Raw genomic sequence first — 22,504 nt, 5'->3', positions numbered from 1 at the left:
TTTATAGGAATTTCTTTCAATTCTCTTTGACCTATTGTATTAATTTTTTCATTAGTTATGGTATTTTTCACATCATAGCAATCCTTATGTTTATCTGAAAATATTTTGTTGAATAATTATTAATGCCTATTGTTTTTATTACACTGTGTTGTTCCTGCATACTGATGAGTTGGAACTGACTCACAGCTGACCCACCTGCCAGGTTTTTGGAGACAATATAGAGCAATTGAAACTTTGAAACTGAATTTCTACCTTTACTTTTTTAAAATAAAATTTATCATGAAGACAGAGGTGGTTTCAATAATAGGTCATCCAGTAGCAATTTTTATTTCAAAGCAATTAACTGGGAAGTTAAACTTTTACATTCAAGCTCCTTCTCTGTAATTTACCATCTTAAATTCCTTTCCAAATATTGAACTGCAAGTGGATGAGAGTATTATTTGGCAATTTAAGTGCAACAGAGTCTCAAACTCATAATGCATGAGAATGATTGTATGAAAAACATTGAGAATGAAGAATTGTGTGGAACACAATGTATACAAAATTTTGTAAGCAACTCAATAAAAAAATGAATTTTAAAAAAACCTTGGCAGAATCTATTTCTCTCACCTTTATGTTTTTAGGGGAAGAAAGATGTATCTGGAATCTTTTTATCGCTCAACAAATCACAATCTATGATGTTGCCATAAAACTAGGAATAGCTCATAGCTCACTCTCCACTGGATTTCCAAGGCTGTAAATCACGTAGGAGAATGGACACATTCACATTGTCCGTTCTTTCTCCCAAGGAGCCACTGGTGGACCTGAGCTGCCAGTGAGGCTCAGCCTCAGCGTAAGCAGTGAGACTCTCTATAGACTATGCCACCTGAGCTTCCTTTATCTCTCCACGATGTTGTTATGTGCTGTCAAGTCGAACGTGAATCATAACCACCCCTCTTGGGATCACTGAGCCCTGTCCTATTCTGTGCTGTCCTCATCATCTCTGACATATTTGAACCCACTGTTGTAGTCATTGTGTAAATTCATCTCATTGAGGGTCTTGACATTTACCAATGACCACACACCTTTCCAAACTTGATGTCCCTTTCCTAGAAATTCTTAGCAACCTGTCCAAAGTTTATGAGACACAGCTTTACCATCTTTGCCTTCAAGGAGCACTCTGGCTGTACTCTGTGACAAAGCTGAAGAGATACATATACTTTCCAAAATGTGTATGTGAAGCCCTAAGAACAGTAACAAGTAGCAATAGTTTAGATGTTATTATCAGGAGAGGGCAAAACAGTGCTAGGTTACGTAAGAGGTGAATGTCTTCATTTGGATCACAAGATGTACTCTTCTGTGTTCTACCCCCTGGTTTGTGTCCTGGGGAGGTGAACCTGTGTGAACATCAAGGATACTTAGGTCTTTGGCACTTGATTACGTTCAGGCAGCTGAACCCACCAGTAAGAGATTGATACTATGTAAGGGTAAGAGTATTTTGATTCCTGTGGAGTAGCTTTAATCGTCTTCAATTTCAATTTAAATGACCTAGAGTCTATCCCAGTTGAATTTAAGAATAATCTGAAGAACAAGTGTGAGTCATTGAATACCAGTTATCAGAGAGAGGAACTTTTGGAGGACATAAAAAAACAGCATCCATGAAGAGAGCAAAAGTTTATTATAAAGAAGGAGAAAGAAAAAAATGAAAATAAAAATCAGCAGAGACTATGAAAATTTCATTAGAATATGAAGAAACCAAAACAAAAGGAAAAGATGCTGAAGTAAAAGAACTGAAAATAAGATTTCAAAGGGCAGTTTGAGAAGAAAAAGAAAAATATTGTAATGAAATGTACAAAGAGCATCTGAGAATAAAAAGGGAAGAACTCACTTGATGTTCCTCAAGCTGAAAGAATTGAAAAACAAATTCAAGCCTTGAGTTTTACTAAAAGGTGCCATGAACACAATCTTGAATGATTCAGAAAGCATCAAAAGATGATAGAAGGAATACATAGAATTGCTGTACCAAAAATAATTAGTTGAGACTGAAAAAATTCAGGAAGTGCTATATGAACAAGAGTCAAAGGTAATGAAGGATGAAGTTCAAATTGCACTGAAGTCACTGGCAAAAAATAAGGGCCCAGAAATCAAGGGGATACCAATGTTTCAACTAACAGACATAGCCCTGGATGTGCTCACCATTTTATGCCAGGAAATTTGGAGGACAGCTGCTTGGGCAACTGATTGGAGGAGGTCCAAATTTGTTTCTATACTCAAGAAAGGTGATCCAGTAGTATGTAGAAATTGTCCCATAATATCATTAATATCACATACAGGCAAAATGCTACTGAAGATTATCCAAAAATGGCTAGAATAGTGCATTGACAGGGAACTGCCAGACAGTAAGGCTAATTTTAGAAAAGACAATGGCAACAGAGAAATCATTGCTGATGTTAGATAGATTCTGGCTGAAAACAGAGAATATCAGAAGAACACCTATTTGTGTTTACTGACTATGCAAAGACATTTGACTCTGGATCATAATTAATTATGTGTAACATTAAGAAGAATGGGAATCCCAGAACACTTAATTGTGCTCATGAGAAATCTATATCTAGATCAAGAAACTGTTGTCCAAACAGAGCTATGGAACATGGCATGGTTTAAAAACAGGAAGAGTGTACATCAGGGTTGTATTCCTTCTCCATACCTATTCAGTCTATATGCTGAGCAAATAATTTGCAAAATTGGATTTTATGAAGAGAATGTGGCATCAGAATAGAAGAAAGACTCGTCAACAACCTGTGTTATGCAGATAATACAACCTTGCTTGCTGAAAAAGAGGAGAATATGAAACACTTGCTGCAGAAGAACACCTGACTGCAGCCTTTGGTATGGATTGCATCTCAGCATCAAGAAAACAAAGGTATTTGCCACAGGATCAACAGTCACCATTATGCTAGATGGAAAAAAGATTGAAGTGGTCAATAATTTCATTTTGCTAAGATCAATCCTCAATACCCTTAGGAAATTGGGGAGTTCACTGGACAAGTTCATTGTCAGAGACCTCCTCAAAAATGAAGAGCAATGATAGTTTGAAGACTGAGGTGCGTCTGATACAGGCTATAGTCTTCTCAATCACCTTCTATGATTCAAAGAATTAGACAATGAATGAGGACGGCAGAAGAAGAATTGATGCATTTGAGTTGTGATATGGGAGAAGAGTACTGAATATGCTATGAATTGCCGAAAGAACAAACAGATGTGTCTTGGTAAAAGTGCAAACAGTGCTTCTTGGAGGCAAAGATGGCAAAGTTTAGTCTTTCATACTTTAGACATTAGGTGGATAAGGCTATTCCTTTGAAAGGGACATCATACTTGGAAAGATGGCAGGTCAGTAAAGGATAGGAAGATGTCTAACGAGATGGATGGACATGATGACTTCAGCAATGAACTTTAGCGTTTCAAAGATGAGTATGGCAGAGGAGAGGGAAGGGTTCAGTTCAGCTGCCCATAGGGTGCTGTGAGTTATACTTGACTCAAAGACACCTAACAACAACAACAACAACAATGAAGAGATAAGTTAGGGCATTTACTCCTATAGCATCTTCTCTGCTGAGTCACTGAGACCAGGCTTTCTGCTAAAGGCCACAGCTCTCCCTCTCTCTCTGGGCTGGAATTCACTCCTTAACCTCTTTCATGTTCCTCACTAACACAACACTTTCTCTCCTGCATGTCTTTTAACCTTGCGAACACGTTTGTAAATGACCTCTTCATTGAATGAATTTGATTATAACATCTGCTTTTTGCCTGCAACCAAAATGGCATGGTGATACATCAAAATTACCAATTTTCAGAAGTTAAAGATAACTTCCATGAGACATGGTTACTTTGTAACTTGTTTGGAAACATCATGCCTCTACTACCATTTGTCACAGGGTGACTCAAATGTCTCCATACTTTCGTTTTTTTTCAACAATTGGAAGTTACACCCATCAGCATCTTCTTGACTCATTTGGTCCTTACTTATCTTGGGCTTTGATAAAGTTATTAATGCAAATATGACTACTGGAATGAGAATGTCCTTTTTTATTTCTAGAGTTGGAAAACTAAGACCAGGCCTCTTTATCTTTATAATGTACCCTTACAACATACTTTAACGATGTACAACAGTTGAATTACCCAATAGACAAGAGAAGCACAAGTTTCACAGATGATAACGCAGGCTCAGGAATGGTTTCAGTCTGTTGTTGTACATAGTGTTGCTCTGATTTAGAGTTGACTCAGTGGTTCTTGACAACAGACACCACATTATGTAGAGGCAGCAGGGTACACACAGGCTTACTTGTGTCTTATTAGTCATCTGTAGTGACAAATTTCACTTTTTTACATCAAGGACTGTGCTTCTAACTATGGCTGGTGTCTGTCTCTACCCTTTCAGTCCCACAGCACTTGCCTAGAGAATCAAAACCACTTTTCAAATGCACAGTCTCTGACAGAGATGATAAACAAGGCTTTTCTGTGGTTACTTACTAATCTTCAGGGAACAAACTTACATCTTTGAGCTTAGTTCTTTAATTAATTTACTCTCATAATTATCAAGTGGGTTTTTTTGTCCTTCAGTCCAAGTAAGAGTCTAACTTTCTTTCTCTCTTACTGCTGTACTCCTTTCATCTTTTTAGCAATAATGTCCTACACCTTTTCCAAGATAGGTCTCTGAACTCGTTAATTCTAGCTTGACCCCTTGCTGAGAATTTGTATTTCTATTTTACATATGCTGAAATAACAGCTTCAGTTTTAATAAGATCTCTGAGTGAGCCTTGTAGGTCCTCAGGTGATGAATACATAAGAGTCACCAGAAGAGCTTGTGAAACTGTAGATTTTAGTAAATAGCAGAGGTAAGGATAATGTAAATTTTCAGAAGAGTGCTCAAACTGGAGTGAACTAGTTCAAATCCTTGGTTTGAGCTGGACCTGCTACAGGTGTTAATAGTTTAATTGCATATGCTTTGTATTTTTCAGAGTTTCTTTCTACTATCCACATTCTTGCCCTGCTATGTAATCTATTCTCTCTCTCTCTCGTCTGTTGTTATGTGCCATTGAGTCATCTGTGACTCCTAGAGACCCTCTATGTACAATAAATAGCTCTGAAGCCTGCCCTGTCGACAGCCAGTCTCACAGTCTCACTGATTCTTAACAAACCTACCCCAATTACCCTAGTTACTGTATCAACCCATCTAATCTCGGTTCTTCCTTTCCTGCTCTGTCCTTCCACCCTTTTGAGCATGCTGTTTTTTCTCCAAGGATCAGTCCTTCCTGGCCAAATGCCCAAAGTATGTGAGATAGAGCTTTAAAATTCTAGCCTCCAAGGAGAAACTTGGTTGCACTCTCTGCAAGATAGATCATTTTGTTTTCTTGGTGGTCACTGGTATGTTCAAGACTCTCCTCTGGCACCACAACTCGAAGGCATCAATTCTTTTATAATCCTTAGTCATTGTCTATCTGTCCGATGCATAGCAAGTAATTGTGAAGACCATGGATTGGAGACATTATTTCTTCATAGTACTCTGGAAAGGTCCCTGATTTCCCAACTGCTTATGCCAAAAATGTCTACATCTATAGCAATATTATTTACAACTATGACTACATCTATTTCTCTACCTTTATATCATCTATAGCTGTATATCACATATGTATCTGAGTAGATATACATAAGTGTGTGTATATACATACATATATATGTATATATATGTGTGTGTGTGTGTATGTATGTATGTGAATATATACATATGTATATATTTTTTTCCTCATACCTGATCCTACAGTGGGTTTTCGGAACCTGTAAGTTACATAGGAGGAGATAACCCATATTTCTTCTATGGATTAGCTGGTGAATTCAAACTCAGAGAGAGTTGCCAATTTTCGGTTAAGCAATGCAACTCCCTATGGACTATGCCACAGGAATTCAGATGACTTGAGTTGTTGATAGCTGTATTATTTACATCTATGACTATACATATTTATCTGTGTCATCTGTAGCTATGTATCATATATAGCTGAAACAATACATATAATGTTAGTCTTGACATTAATTTGCATTTGAAGGAACTGAAGTTTATGAAAATTGCTATATTTTTCTGTTGCCATTTTAGCACCATTTTCCTTTTTCTCTGTCCTGTATCTCAGAGGCTAAAAGCTTTCTGTTGTACTTTCTTACTATTCCTAGAGTTTTAAAGAGCCTATTGTTTCATTGAGCTCTTGTGGGGTAGTGTGTAGGGAGTTGAATTGTAATTCAAAGGCTGCACTTCTCTGGTGATTCAAATCCATCAGCTGCTCTTCAGGAAAATGATGGCCAATCTCTTTCTGTGCAGTTTACAGCCTTAGAAACCCACTGGAGGGTCAGCTGTGAGTTGGTTCCAGATAGACAAGAGTAAGAGAGGAGAATTACATAATAAGTCGATGAGCAGTTCTGCTTCTTACCTAGAAATGAAACACATAAAGATCATGTGTTTTATGTGTTAAGTACCATCAAGTCCCAGTTGATTCACACTTTAAATGGACATTCTTGCTATTTAGCACTTTAAGGAGTTTGTTGACAGCAGATTTACCCAGTAGAATAATTATTGTGGTTTCTTGCCTACTGCTTTCTATGGGTGTTGATGGTGGATCCAAATAAAATGAAATTCTTGACTATTTTAATCTTTTCTTTATCCCTCATTCATTGTACAGTTATGAGGATTTTTGTATTCTGGTTGCTGAAGTGTAATCCATATGAAGGCTGTTGTCTTTGATGATCATCTTTAGGAAATGCTTCAAGTCTTCATTTTCTTCAAGCAAGGTTGTATCATCTGCATATCATAAGGAGTCTTCCTGAAGTCCTGATTCTCCCCCATTTTTGTTTTTGGGGTTTTTTTAGTTCTTAACCTACATTTGCTTCTGTTAATTATTTTTTAAAATATATGTGTGTACTGCTGTGTTTTCTCCTTCTTTGAAGTACAATTTTTCTTGGAAATTTTCTTTGTATATGGTATGGAGAGCAAAAGGGACACAGGTGTAGTTCTTGTGTATCTTTGGTTGAGAACTTCTGTTGTTATACCTTAATGTGAAGAGGATAGTCAACTGGGATTCTGTATCACGGACAAACTCTTGGCTAGTTTGATGTCTTTAAATCTTGCTATAAAAAAGCTTTTATTGGAGTTTGAGTTTTCCTAGATTGGTGAATGCCTTTAAAGATAAAGAAGCTTCAGTGGTCCACTCAAATTTTTTTTTAATTTCATGTTTTCCTTTATGATATGACCTGTTAATGTCTTACTGAAACCCCGGGTTGGTACAGATGGTTAAGCATTGACCTATCAGTTGGTGATTTAAAGTTGCCAAGAGTCTTCCCGGAAGACACACCTAGTGATCTGCTTGTACAGTCACAGCCTTGAAAACTCCATAGACTAGTTCACAGAGGGCCACCATGGTTCCGAATCCACTTACTAGCAACTATAAAGCCGTGCTCTGATTTACCACCTTCTCAACTATTCTAGGCTCTTGAAGAGCTCTGTAATCATGTTTTATTCAGTCTTTTTACTTTTACTTCAGCAAGGGATTTGGAGATTTGGTCTGATAATTGAGCCCATCATTTTATCTGACATGAGATTTCATATTCAGGATTTTTATTATAGTTATAACAAAAGATTTTACTTTTCTTCCAACTGAATGATTCTATTTAAATTCATGTATTCTATCTTACTTTGTTTTGGAATTTTAATCACTTGAAAAACAGTCTATTTTTAATAAACAACCCTCTGTTCACTTTTTGAAAAATTCTCCCTTACCTTTGTTGGCTAATAGAGACAGACTTTGCAGAATATTGTTCCTGAATCACAGCACAGAGTACATATGGGTTAACATAGGAATTCAAGTGCTTCTCTCTAGATGAAGTATCAATAAAATAAAATAATATCTATTTTTTAATTTTAGGCAAATTAATCAATCTATAATCAGCAAATTACACTAGAAATACTTATCAGCTTAAAGTAAAATGGGTGGTTTGTAAGAAAGACCTATCATCTTAGGAAAGGTTGTTGTTGTTATAGTCAACCAAATAGAGGGAAGACCTTCAATAAGATATTTTGACACAGTGACCATGACAATGGAAGTGAACATAACAGATTGTGAGGATGGTGAAGGATAAGGTTCAGATCTACTGTTTATAGGTCATTATGACTCATAGTCAACTTGAAAGCACCTGACAAAGACAAGAAGAAAGAGGGCTAGTGTATTTTATATAACAGGGAAAAGTTAGAAAATGTGTTACCTCTCCTAACCACAGGGATCCCTGATAGTGTCTTAAGTGTTGAGGGATCTATTTAAAAAGTTGTATATTTAAAGACAACAATTACTCTGTGAGGAAAAAATTGAGAGTTTCTGTTTTGTTTTGTTTTCCTGTAGAAAGGTTTATAGCCTCAGAAACCCACTGGAAATTGTCATCATTCAGATTTTACTCAAGAGCAATGAATTTGTTCTTTTGTTTACTTTCTTCTCTTGTTTGTTTGGCCTCCCAAGCATTAGATTTTTCTCTTTTATTTAAGCAGCAAAACAGTAATATCTGGATCAAAGATTCAAGATCTATTCCTACATATTTTAATGTACATTTTAATTTCTTAGGTAGTTCCAGTTTACTGTCTAGAAAGTTACTTCTGAAACATTTTTGAATGATGAAAATGCCAAGGTCTAGAGGTCTTGCTGGTCAATGTCTCTTTGAATCCTCAGTTTTTGGAAAGTTGAGCTAAATGTCAACTTGATTTTGTATGTTTCTCTGGTTTGACAGTTGTGATATGATATGGTCATTCCTTTTTTCTTTTTTACTTTTTTAAATTTTAATGAACATTTACAGAGATTTTGGATTTCCACTCATTCACTTTTGCACTTTTCTCCCTGCCCCCCAGTTTGCTCCTCTCCTTGAAAAGTGAAAGAAAAATTCCTTCATTGGTATATAATCCACTCATTCATTGTTGTACTTTTCTTCCTGCTCCCCCCACCCCAGTTCACTCCTCTCCTTGAGAAGTAAAAGAAAAATTCCTTCATTGGTATACAATCCCCCCTTCCCCACGCACCCTGTGCACTCCACTATGCAACCTTCATTCTGGACTCTTGTCATAACCATAATACCCAATCATATATCACTTTTAAACTATCCTCCTATCATCTGTTTCAATGCAGTATACATAATTTATCCATTTTATCTCAGTCTCTTCCCAACCCTACAATAGTGGCACTATGCAGTATTTGTCCTTTTGTGACTGAGATACTTCACTCAGCATAATGTCCTCCAGGGTCACCCATTTTGAATAATATTGCATGAGTTCCTTGTTTTTCAATGCAACATAGTATTCCATTGTGTGAATATACCACAGCTTCTCTATCCATTCATTTGTTGATGGGCACTTAGGTTGTTTCCAACTCTTTGCTATTGTGAACAAAGCCACAATAAACATGGGTGTGCATATATCGACCTCGGTGACAGTTATGGCTTCTTTAGGGTATATTCCCAGTAGTAGAATTGCTGGGTCAAATGTTTTTTCTATTTGCAATTTTTTGAGAAAGCACCATACCGTCTTCCAGAGTGGTTGCACCGTTTTACACTTTCACCAACAGTGAATAAGGGCTACAGTTTCTCCACAACCTTGCCAGCATTTGTTGTTTGCTACTCTATTAAATTTTGCTATTCTGACTGGGGTCAGATTTATCTCATAGTTGTTTTGATTTGCATATCTCTGAGAGCTAGGGATTTTGAGCATATTTGTTGGCCATCTGAATGTCTTCTTTGGTGACATGTCTGTTCATATCCTGTGCCCATTTTTTCAATTGGGTTATTTACCTTTATCTTCTTGTGGTGCTCGAGTATTTTATAAATTCTAGATTTAAGTCCCTTATCTGACATGTCATTATCAAATATTTTTTCCCATTCTGTGGCTTTCCTTTTTACTCTGTTGGAGAACTTTTTAGATATGCATAGGGATTTGATTCTTAAAAGGTCCCATACATCTATTTTATCCTCTCCTGGTTGTAGATTTTTTAGGATGCTTGGAAGACTGTTTATGTTGTGGATTAGGACTTCTAGAGTTCTTCCCAGCTTTTCTGAAGTTTATAGTATAAGTTTATAGGGTTTTTTTTAAAGTTTATAGTCCTTGGTTTTAGTCCTAGGTCCATGATCCATTTTGAATTGGTTTTTGTGTATGGAGTGAGGTGTGGATCTTGCTTGAGTTTTCTACAGGTAGTTTTCCGATTTTGCCAGTACCATTTGTCAAAAAGGTTGTCGTTTACCTACTTAACTGATGGGTTGATTTGATTTCTGGATTTTCTGTTATATTCCATTGATCTATGGTCATTTCCTTTGGGCATGTAGCCTGGAAGGACCAGTCCTTGGAGAAAGACATCATGCTTAGAAGGGTGGAAGGTTGGCGTAGGAGAGGAAGACCCTGGATGAGATAGAATGACATAGTAACTGGGGTAATGAGGGTAGGTGTGTCAGAGACAGTGAGACTGGCTCAGAACAGGGCAGGGTTCAGAGCTAATTGTGCATAGGGTCGCTATAAGATGCAGGTGCCTCGATGGTGTGTAGCAATGACAGCTCTTTCTCTTGATGGGGTTCGTTATGAACAACCAATTGGTTGAGTGGATGGTTTCATCAGAGACGATCTGCCTAGATGATACAAGGAAGTCTGGTGGGCTGGTTTATATTTTGCTCAATTTCAAGCTCGTGTGACTCCTCAGCTTTTTGGTTCCTTGGACTAACATTTCCTTTACCTGCTGACCTAGGACTTGTCAGCCTCGGAAGCTACATGTCATGACCTTGGCACTTGGCAGCTTCTCCAAGTGTGCAAGTTATTTCCTAAAGCATAAATCTCTGCCTCTGTGTCTTCCCCTCCCTTCTTTCCCCTTTCTTGGGAATTTCCATCACTTCATCAGTGATTGAACAAGCATATCAGCTAAATAAAAACTTTTCTGTCTCCTCTCTCCTCACCCTTCTCTCAAACTCCAGTGAATCCAGAAACCCAGTGAGGAGAAAAGCAGGAATAAAGAGCAACAAGGCAAAACTTGTCAAACTTCCTTTCTATGCTGCCTTTCTCCAAGTGTAAATAAGCCCCAAGCTAACAGAGAGGAAAGTTTGACTTATAAGAAGCAGATTTTTATATTACATTGGATTATACTGGGTATCTTCGATCAAAAACTGAGACTGTGACTTTTATGTGGGAGTGACAGGAAAATCTCATATGTTTTTGAAATTTTATCCGGAGGCAAGAACATGATTGACAAAACTTGTTGGAAGGCAGTGACACAGAAGAGCAAGACGGGGTGGGGGGGAAGCTGATTTATAATTTCATCTCTGCTGTGTACAGCTTGTGTGTTTGTCACTCTTTGCCGTCTTTCTCTCTCCATGCCCTTCCTCCTCTGTTTCTCTTTCACACACACTCATACACTCACATTCTTCTTATATTTGTGTGAAAATGAATTTACTTTTCTTTGCCACAACTTCTTCATTTAGGCAAGCCTAAAACTTTCCATTTCATAAACCAAAACCCATTAACTTGTTTGTTTACTTTGTTTTTAAAGTGGGACTTTGATTGAATCCTGCTGTTTGCTTAATGAACATCCATTGTTGTGCACCCCTGACCTTAGCTACTGAGATTCTAGTACTCAGCCACGAACTCCCAGCTACTGGGTATGTGAACATGGACTCTGGAATTTCCTGGGAACATTCTTGGTTCAGGAGATCAAAAGAATGGGTGTTGGGTAATAGTCTTCAAGTATTGCAGCTCTATACATTTTTGAAGGGAACAATGTGACATCTTAGTGCAAGTTCCAAGAATTTAGGCAATGAGTAGTAATGCCATTTGTCCACCAGCCTTTAACAGAGAGAGTTTCTGCCAATCCTTGAGGTCTGGCATGCATTTGGAAGAAGAGAACAGGAGTGGAGAATGACTTAATGAAGCCACATTTGATATGGAATTTCAAGTTGCTGACCCATTCGGAAGTCCACATCACAATCAGGATGAAACTAAAAATGTTGTAGGGTTTTAGGACAATGGTCACCAGGAATATTCCCAGTAAATACCATTTTTAGATTCATTTAAACCGTGAATATGGATGAGATCATCCAGGATGATAAATATTTGGCAAAAAGTATGGACAGCTTCTTACATATACATGGGATCCAGTAAAGTTGCTCTCTTTAGGGAAAAGTATGGGACAGGAGTGAAATTGGCTATAAGAGGTGTGTGTGTGTGTGTGTGTGTGTGTGTGTGGTTATTGTTGTTCTATACAGTCAAATCCGTTCTGACAGATACAGGAGGAGATTGTCCCTCCTTCTCCAGCAGATCATCTGGTGGATTTGAACCACATGCTTTTGGGATTGCAGCACAGCTTCTTGCCACTAGGCCACCAGAGCTCGCTAGACTATGAGTTTCAAAACATGCTTGGTGAAAAGTGAAAATTTTCCAAAAGATCCTCTTTTTTCATTAACAACAACAATAGAATGTGGTGACATTAAAAAAAAACAAAAAGGCTCAGGATTAGTTAGTATTTCCTCAGGGAGTCCAAATGGAGATATACTTTGTACCACATAGATGGTCAATCAAGTTTTGTGATAATTATTTCATTGAGCAGAAATTAACTTTTAACCACTGTAGGTAATTCTGCACAGGTCTCAGAGATGCCACTAAATAAATCATCTGTTTTTGTTGATGTGTGTTGCCAAGTTGGCACTGACTCAGAACCAACTCTCTCATTGGTTTTCAGAGGCTGAATTACATGGGAGGCCACTGCCCATCATTCTCCCTTGAAGCAGCTAGTGGATTTGAATGCAAGACTTTGAGTTGGCAGCACAACTCCTTACTACTAGACCACTTTCCAAACTTCAGTAATTTTCCATTTTGACCACCTTTGTATGTCAGGGAGCATTGAGAAAAAGTCAATTCTTGGTTTCAGGAGTTTGTGTATACTTTTCAGATGTGTCCTTAAATTGAGAACTTTTTCCACGGGAACTCTGGAAAATCCTTTTACAAATAGTGTCATTTTTCACCGGTCCACTACCCTAACTAGTATTGCCACAGAATGGTTACAAATCAGCAGTTTTAATGAAAATCTTGATTGATGAATAGTGAAATTACTGCATTTTCACTTCCTGTTAAATAGACATAGTAGAGAAGTGTTAGCAACTTTCCTCCATTACTTGCTTTCTCAGGTAAAATTAGGGCTTGAGAAATGATTGAAATATAATGCCTGTGGCAAATCCTGTCCCACTTGAATTTCAACCGTGATAACCAGGAGCTTATGAATCTGGGTTGTTAAAAGATTCTAAGAGTATAACCTCATCTATTTTTCAGTGGGAATGGTATCTGAATATTCCTTAGGGATGAAAGATTTGGCAAGCAAGCATTCTTTTTAAATGTGATTTTCATGAATGTTTACAAAATAAATTGGTTTTTCAGTCAATCATTCAAGTACATTTTGTTTTATAACATTAATTGCAGCACACGTAATATAATCATACTTTCCCCACTTCATCTCAGTAATGCTCATTAATTTTTCTACCCTATTCTTTTCTGCTTTGGAGCGGTTTTTCCTGGGGGGAAAACACTTTTCCTTTGACCTTATAATGTTAGTTATTCTTAGGAGTTAGTGCTTCCTTGTGTAACAGGTCATCCTACAGACCTGTTGTCGATTGTTTGGCTGAAAGGTCAGGAGATAAGTTTTGTTTCTGATTTTTTGTTGTTTGTTTGGGTTTATGTATTTTTATTTTATTGGCTTGCAACAAAATAATTTGTATATGTCATTTCATTCTTGTACATTGTGTTTTATATACCATGTTTCATTCATGTACACTGTGTTTTATAGACTTTCATTTACATTGTGTTTCATGTAATCATTCATATATATTATATTTTATGTAATTAATGACTCTGCGGGAAGCAGGGCTTTGTGAGGAGGACCGTGGCATCAAGACTGAAGGAAGACTCATTAGGACTCATAAACTCTTTAGACTCATAGGAAGACAGCTTATGATATGCAGATGACACAACCTTGCTTGCTTAAACTGAAGAAGACCCTGAAGGACTTGGTGCAGAAGGTCAAGGACTGTAGTCTTCAATATGGATTGAAGCTCAACATCAAGAAGACAAAGATTCTCACCACTGGGCCAATTGGCAGCACTATAATAGGTGGAGAAGAGATTGAGGTAGTTAGCAATTACAGCTCGCTCAGATCCACAATCAACACTCTTAATACCAGCAATCAGGAAATCAAAAGATGAATTGCATTGGGAAAATCCACTGTCATGACCTCTCCAGAGTGCTGAAGAGCAATGATGTTAGTCTAGAGACTAAAGTGTGCCTAATGCAGGCCATTGTCTTCTCAATTACTTGTTATACTTCAGAAAACTGAACAATGACAAGGATGATAGAAGAATTGATGCCTTTGAGTAAGGTGCTGAAAAAGAGTCTTGAGCATACCGTGGACCACCAAGAAAACAAATAGGTGTTCCTTGGAAAGAGAGAAATCAAGTTTCTCCTTGGAGGTTAGGATTTTGAATCTCTGTCTCATAGTTTGGGCGCATGGCTAGGAGGGACAGGTCCTTAGAGAAGAACATCATGCTTTGAAGGGTGGAGGGACAGAGTAAGAGAGGAAGACCCTGGATCAGATGGATTGATACAGTGACTGGGCCAGTGGGGGGTTGGTGTGTTGGAATTAGTGAGACAGGCTCAGAACAGGGCAAGGTTCAGAACTGCTATATGTAGGGTCACTGGTGACTTGATGGCACTAACAACAACAACAAATACTGATCTATGCCTAATATCACCCTCCTTTTTGATTTCCCACTCAATCATTCCTATTCATTCACCATTTTGTCCGCACACTAAACTCTGCTACCCTAGTAATTTTCATCCTTATCCCTTTTTTACCCTTTCCCCTTCCTCTTTTAGACACTTGTATACATCTTATTAGTCATTTTCCTCTTTTTACAATAATGGTCTTATGCGGTATTTTTCTTCATGACATTGAGTTATGTCACAATGCCTAATGTTCCCTATACTGTTCAATGTTATATAATATTTTATGAAATAATTGCTCCTTCATGCTACATAGTATTCCATAGTGCAAATGTTCCACAATTTCTCAATTCATTTATTTATTATTGGGCATCTTGGCTTATTCTATTTTATTGCTATCTGCAGACATAAGAAGCAATGTACAAAATCACTGGCATTCAGAGATAGGCAAATAAAAATAATAATGGTATATCATCTCACCTTAGTAGAAGTAGCAAAGTTTGACAGGAAAGCAAGCAGTAAATACTGGAGAGGATGTGGAGAGATTGCAAGTCTCATAAACTGCTAGTGGGATTGTAGAATGGTGCAACTGTTATAGAAGACAATTGACATTTCTCCAAAAAGCTGAACATAGAAATCCCATATGACACAGCTATCCCATATCTAGGAATATATACCCTAAGGAAATTAGAACTGAGATGTGAATGGAGATTTGCTTCAGATTATTAAGATGACCAAAGGCCAGTCTCCAGGATTACATTGATTTCTGTCAGACCAGTAAGTTTGACCTTTTTTGTATTTTGTTCCACATTTTACTAAGGAGCTGCGCTGCCAACCCAAAGGCTTGTGGTTAGAATCTACTTGCTGCTCCCTGAGAGAAAAATGGGCTATCTCTTCCCAAACTGCCCCTGAAAGCCCCCTGAAGGGTTGGCTATGGGGTGGTTCCAAACCAATGGTACATAACAGCAATGACAACAACAACTATCCAGAAACTTCTACTGTGATCTCATTGAGAGTGTCAGCAATGGTAGCTGGGCATCACCTAGACTTTCTGGTCTCAGGGTTATGAAAGTTGAGGGTTCTTCCGGACCACCATTTATGTGAACAAATTGTTTCAGTACATTTTTGCTTCTTGTCCTTCTTTGTTATGGACAGAAAACCAGTAGTTGCTTGTTAGATGGCTTCTCAAAACCTTTTAAGAGTCCAGTTACTACTCATCAAAGCAGGATGTAGAACATTGTCTTTGAGGACAAAGTTAAGTCAGTTGATCTTGATGCTTCTAAGATTATGATCCCAGGACCCCAGAACCAGCAACTCCTTCCCTGAGGACGTTTGGTTTTAACTCAGAAGCTTACATTGCGTTGCCTCAGTTGGCTCTGCTATAAACATGGATGTGAGTACAGCTTATACGAATATGAAATAGAATATTTGCCAATATTACTATAATGAGTATAGTTCTTTTCACCTGTGTATAACTTTTTTAAAATAAAATTTTAATTGTGATTTTTTAAAACATTTACAGAGAAGTTAGATATTCATTCATCACTGTTGAACATTTTACCTTCTCTCCTTCTTCCCTACCCCCAGTTCATCTTTTTTTTTTTTTTAATGTTCATCGCACAATTACGTACCTCTTCCCTGTCACAGTCCTCTTTGCAATGATGTTCCTCTTATTCTGGGCTGTTGTCATATGTATAATGCCTAATCATGTATTACTTTTAAACAGTTCTTTCCTTTATCTGTTCCAGTGCAATGGTCAATAGCATAACTCTTTATCTTGCCTGTCTGCCAATATATCTGTTGTTGAGTGTATTTCTCTGTGTCCTCACTCCTTTGTAATTATGCTACTCCCCCCTATTATATATTGTCTGTCCATTCACTCATATTAATATGTTTCTATATTTACTAATTTTTTTACTCTTCTTCCCTTTCCATCCCTGGTAACCATCCAAGAAGAATTCTTTCTGTTTGTAAATCATTTTTTTAGCTTTTAATATTGTTGTTTTGTGTGTCATCAAGGCTGGATTGACTCATAGCTGACCCTCCAGCAGTTTTTCAGAGGTAGTAAATCATGTAAGAGTTGATGGCTCAGCTTTCTTCTTTGGTTTGCTGGCAGATTCAAACCAAGTGTCTTTGGTTGATGGTGCAATTTTCTACCACTAGGCCAACATTGTTGTTGTTTGTTATGTGCCGTCAAGTCGTTTGCAACTCATATTGACCCTATGTAAAACAGGCCTAAACCCTGCTCTATCCTGTGCCAACCGCATTACCTCTGACACACCCATCCCGATTACCCCAGTCACTGAATCAATCCATCTCATAGAGGGTCTTCCCCTACTGTGCTGTCCCTCTACCCTACCAAGCATGATGTCCCTCTCCAAGGACCAGTCCCTCCTTACAACATGTCCGAAGTATGTCAGACGAAGCCCCAGAATCCTTGCCTCCAAGGAGTAGCCTGGTTTAACCCTCTTTAGGATGGAGCTGTTTGTTTTCTTGGCAGTCCATGGAACATTCACGACTCTTCTCCAGCACCACAGCTCAAAGGCATCAATTCTCCTTGCAAAATAGCCTATACCATGGATTAATCTAGAGGATATTCTGCTGAGTGAAATAAGTCAGTCACAAAGGAAAAATATTATTTAAATACACTATTATTAAAAGGGAGCTATGTTGGCCTGTACATACTTGCAGGGGAAGATCCCTCTCTGTGGCTAGAGCTGTTCAACTTATTGCTGAGATTAGCTAATCACCTTGGAGATAGACCAACACATCCTATTCACATAGATCCACCCATCACCCATCAACTTGATCAGCCATCCACATTCAGATGGCTGTGGAAGCCATACTGAAAGATAAAATCCACAATTTATCTACTAAAAAAACCCCAAACTACCATCAAGTTGATTCTGACTCAAAACGTCTGTTTCTGCAGTTGTAAATCCTTACAGGAGAAGACTGTCTATTTTACTCCTATGGAGCAGCTGGTGGATTCCAAACACTGACCTTTTAGTTAGTAACCTAACACATAATACACTATTAGAAGAAGCTTCTTCTTGGTCAGTTTGCTATTGTTGTTTTGTACCATCGAGACATAATTGACCCATAGCTGATCCTCCAGGGAATTTTAAGAGGCAGGTTAATCACATGGGAGGATATTGCTCTTCTTGGTGTGTTTAGAAGGTCAAATTTTGGTGGTGACAGAGCAGCTATGTATGCAAAGGCTGGAGGTAGACAAAAACATCTTGAGAAACATAAAGACTGAGGAATCAATGAATGGACTTCTGATCACATTGAATAGAGCCAAGTATGATCAGAGTCATATGCACTGAAATGGGATGAGGAATAAGAACCAAAGTAGGAAACCCAAGCAAATTTGTAAGAATGGGTCTGAGAGAACTGAATCTTATTTTTTATTGGCTCTTGGTTTATGTCTTATCCTATTTTAAATGGCCAGGCTAAATACCAGATAACTTTAAACGTATTCTTGGAGGATTTTTCAAACTTCTCCAAGTATAATTATGTGACTCTGTGCATATTTAAACAAGGATTATTGCTGTGGTGGTAGTAGAGATGTAAGACCAGCTGGAAAAATAATATCACAAGGATTTTATTTTGATCAATGTTCTTAGTGGGATTCTTAAAAAATATCAAACATTTTCTGTGCTTACTAGTTATATATGGATTTTGAGAAGAGAGATACACCAATTAAGGAAATAATAGCTTTAAATCAAGAGTTTATTTGTGATGTGATACAAAGATCACATAGCAGATATTTGAAATGTGTAACAGCCTATTATTTTGCATCATGATTAAATGCATTAAAATATTCAGAATAATAATGAACAGTCTTTGAAATGATGGCGTACAGCATAATAAAAGCCCAAAAAAGAAACTTAATGCTGAAATAAAAGATTTATATTTATAGAGAAATTGCAATGATTACTTGATGGAAGTCATTCTAATGTCAATTCGTGTAATAATTGTTCAAAAGCTAAACAACTCATGAGATGAAGCAAATGTCTGAAGAAAATTTGGCCTCTGACTCATTTAAGCCTTACAGAAGTTTTTAAGTAAGATTTAAATATGAAAAAAATTTGAGTGGCTGTCAGTATGAGAATTATCTGTTCTATCTATTTCAGCCACCTAGATTTCATTTGCCTTTTTCACTGGTGTGAACGCTGCGTTTTTTTTGTAAAGCAAATCATTTCACTGTTTAAAAAATTAGAAAAGAAATATTTTTCCAAATGTCATTATGTTTCCCCATCTAATCACTGCAGAAGAAGTGCAAAAATAGTGGCCATGACATTGAATCAGCAATCATAAAGTTTAGGATAATAATCTGCCTTGACCATTCATTGCCTTTGCTCCTATGTGACCCATAACCATTTTTTAACTGGAATTGGAATAAAAACACTATCTAGTTTATGACTCTTTTGTAAGACTAGAAGGAATATTATGACATTGTCTTAGAAGTCAGTAAATGTTAAATAAACAGAAAAGAGTATTGCCTATTCTCACGAACTTATCTAAAGTCTACAAAGCTCTTCTACATTTACAATGTGATTTACTTCTAGTGCGTCAATACTGTAAGAATATGCCTTCAGGGCTCGTAAATCACCTAAATGCATGAATAACGTGAGCATTCTGTGCTTCAACTGCAAAGTTATAAAACCTATGGCTTGCAGATTTTATCTCATTTTTCTTGTTGAAAATGAAAATGTTTTTGTATTTCTCTAGTTTTTTGGCAATGCCTTAATTCTAAATGAGCTCTCAAAGATTAACAATAAATCTATATTCACATCTAGAATTTTAAAGAAAGGAGATTTCTAAAGAAACTAGACATTTTTCTATTACTTTGATAGTTTTTAACTGTATCTTTTTAAAATAAAAATCAATCTATGTGGGAAAGCTTAAGGGAGGGCTAAGGTCCTTAAAATACTTCCTAGCCTTCTAAGTCTGAAAATCAATCATCTATATTAAGACAGAGATGAAACAGGGATTATGTTGCTCTATTTTTACTGTGACTTTTGAAAACTTCTCCATACTAAGAAACTGTGACTTAAAGATAATAGGAAAAAACCTCCTATATTTCACACAGTATTTGTCTTCTATTACTCAAGTGAAATATTTAGTGTGAAATTCTTTCACAGAGAAATGACTGGCTATTATTAGGGGCCCGGGATTCTGTAATGGTGTCTGATATTCTCCATAGATGTATGGTTGCTGCTACCCCACTTCTCATTGATAGTTTTGGGTTTCTTATTCCTGCTTGATGTCAACCTTACTCTCTCCATAGAAGGAAGAAGTTGACAGAGTTCGACATGGGAGTAGCCCAAGAAAACTTATTGCATGGAACATTACAATGTAAAGAATGTGGACAGACGTTTATTGTCTTTTCCTTCTCCCCATTTTTAAAATTTTAATTTCTTATTTAGGGGGAGCTCTGGTGGCCTGGTGGCAGGAAACTGCAACTGCAATCCCAGAGGTGCACGGTTTGAATCCACCAGATGCTCTGCCGGGGAAGGAGGGGCAATCTCCTCCTGTACCAGTCAGATCTGATTTGACGGTACACGCACACAAAAATAATAAAAAAAAAAAACAAAAATCCCATAAAAAAAAAATTTCTTATTTAATTTTTGCTCCCCTCTCCCTTCTTCCACTTTATCTCTGCTGTTCCTCCAAAATTGATGTTATCTGCAAACCAACATTTCCTTAGATTTTTATATTAGTGGTTTTATGTCATAATTGTCGGTTTATGACCATTTTAAATCGGTATGATTTGTTCCAGACACATCTTGTAGAAGGATTTAATCATGGCTATGAATTGGTAAAATATCTTATACATATTTAATTTCCTTAAGTCCTGTGAAATGACCAAAGAGGATAGAAGGAGAATTGATGCCTTTGAGCTTTGGTGCTGGAGAAGAGTATTGAGAATACCATGGACTGCTAGGAAAACAAACAGATTCGTTCTGGAAAGGGTTAAACCGGGTGGCTCCTTGGAGGCAAGGATTCTGAGGCTCCGTCTAACATCCTTTGGACATGTTGTGAGGAGGGATCGGTCCTTGGAGAGGGACATCATGCTTGGGAGGGTGGAGGGACGGCGCAGGAGGGGAAGGCCCTCTATGAGGTGGATTGATTCAGTGATTGGGATAATTGGGATGGGAGTGTCGGAGACAGTGCGATTGGCACAGGACAGAGCAGAGTTTAGGGCTGTTGTACATAGGGTCGCTATGAGTAGCAAGCAACTCGATGGCACATAACAACAACAAGTCCTGTGAAAAAGCTATTAAAAATAGATCTCATTTTTGCCCCCTCTTTCCCCCCTTTCTGGCATTTAGTCAAAACAAACTCATAGCCCACCTTCCAATAGATTTCCAAGGGCAGTAAATAAAACGAGAGGAGACTGCCTATCTTTTTTCCTGTGAAATTATTGTGGCATCCAACTCTCCGGAGAAGTGTTTCAGCCTTTGCGTTAGCAGTGCCACCTGCCACAGACAAGATTACCAGAGCTCCGTATTTATGACGAGGAAACAAAACTATAAATGAACTAAATAAAGGATCTTGACTGAGCAGAGAAGCAGTGATTGAGCCAATTCACAGATTTTACAACATCTCAATCTCTCACTCATAGAAATCACCAATTAAACACCACTTACCTACATATTAAAAAGTCCTAGTGGTGCAGTGGATTAAGAGCTGATAGGCTGACTGAAAGTTAGGCGATTCAAATACACCAGCTGCTCTGTGGTAGAAAAAAAGAAACAATTCATTTTTGTGAAGATGTAAAGCCTTGAAAACCCTAAGCCCTATCCTGTTCTGTAGGGTTGTTAAAAGTTGGAATTGACTGGCTGACAGTGGATTCGTTTTGTAAACACGTATTACTGCATTATATTTTAGCTTTTGCCATTCGTTATTTACAGTCCCTGCCCCCTCACCCAGTGTAAGAACCATGCTTGGGTTTCATTTCCCTCAAAGCACCTAGCATGATGCCTTATAAAGAAAGGGGTTGCTCAGCCAAAGTTTTGCCAAGACATGGTTAATCTATGAGCTCATTGGCATTCATTGCTATTTCAAAAGGCAAACATTTTGATGAACAGCATAGTTGGAACAAACTAGCCAGGAATGTGGAGATCATCACTCTGTGTACTTAACTAAAGGAGGCTGAGGTTAGGACTGCAGAAGAGTCCTTGAAGAAGAAAGACCAGAACAATTGGGTAAGATAGTGTGTAAGAGATCCACAAAGTCTGCTGACAGGTCCATTAGACATTCAGGTGAGAGTTAAGGACAAAGTCCCTTTGAGGATCTTACTGCTTATTCCACCTGTTAGTACTCTGAGCTGCCAAAACTCTGAAGGGTAACATTGCCTCAGCTTTATCAGATAAGATGTCTTACCCCCTGTTCTTTCCTTTTCCTGCCCTTTGCCCTTTTCTTCCTTCCTTTCTTTATAAAATGAAAATAACTGCCAAATGTTTATGTAGGTATACATTTACTACAAACTCAGAAACCACAGACTGTGCAAACACCAGAGAAAAACCAACATTAAGAAAGAATCACCATTAATAATAGACAGCCCTCAGACTTTGTATATGCATACAGATTTTTTTTTTATTATTTTTGTGTGAGTGTACCGTCAAATCAGATCTGACTGGTACAGGAGAAGATTGTTCCTCCTTTTCCCGGCAGAGCATCTGGTGGATTCGAACTGTG

The sequence above is a fragment of the Elephantulus edwardii genome, unplaced genomic scaffold, assembly GCF_000299155.1.
Source record: "Elephantulus edwardii isolate Elephantulus edwardi_28Jun2011 unplaced genomic scaffold, EleEdw1.0 scaffold00007, whole genome shotgun sequence".
Classification (NCBI taxonomy): Eukaryota; Metazoa; Chordata; class Mammalia; order Macroscelidea; family Macroscelididae; genus Elephantulus; species Elephantulus edwardii.
The sequence above is the reverse complement of the archived record's forward strand: the minus strand, read 5'-3'. Positions refer to the sequence as shown.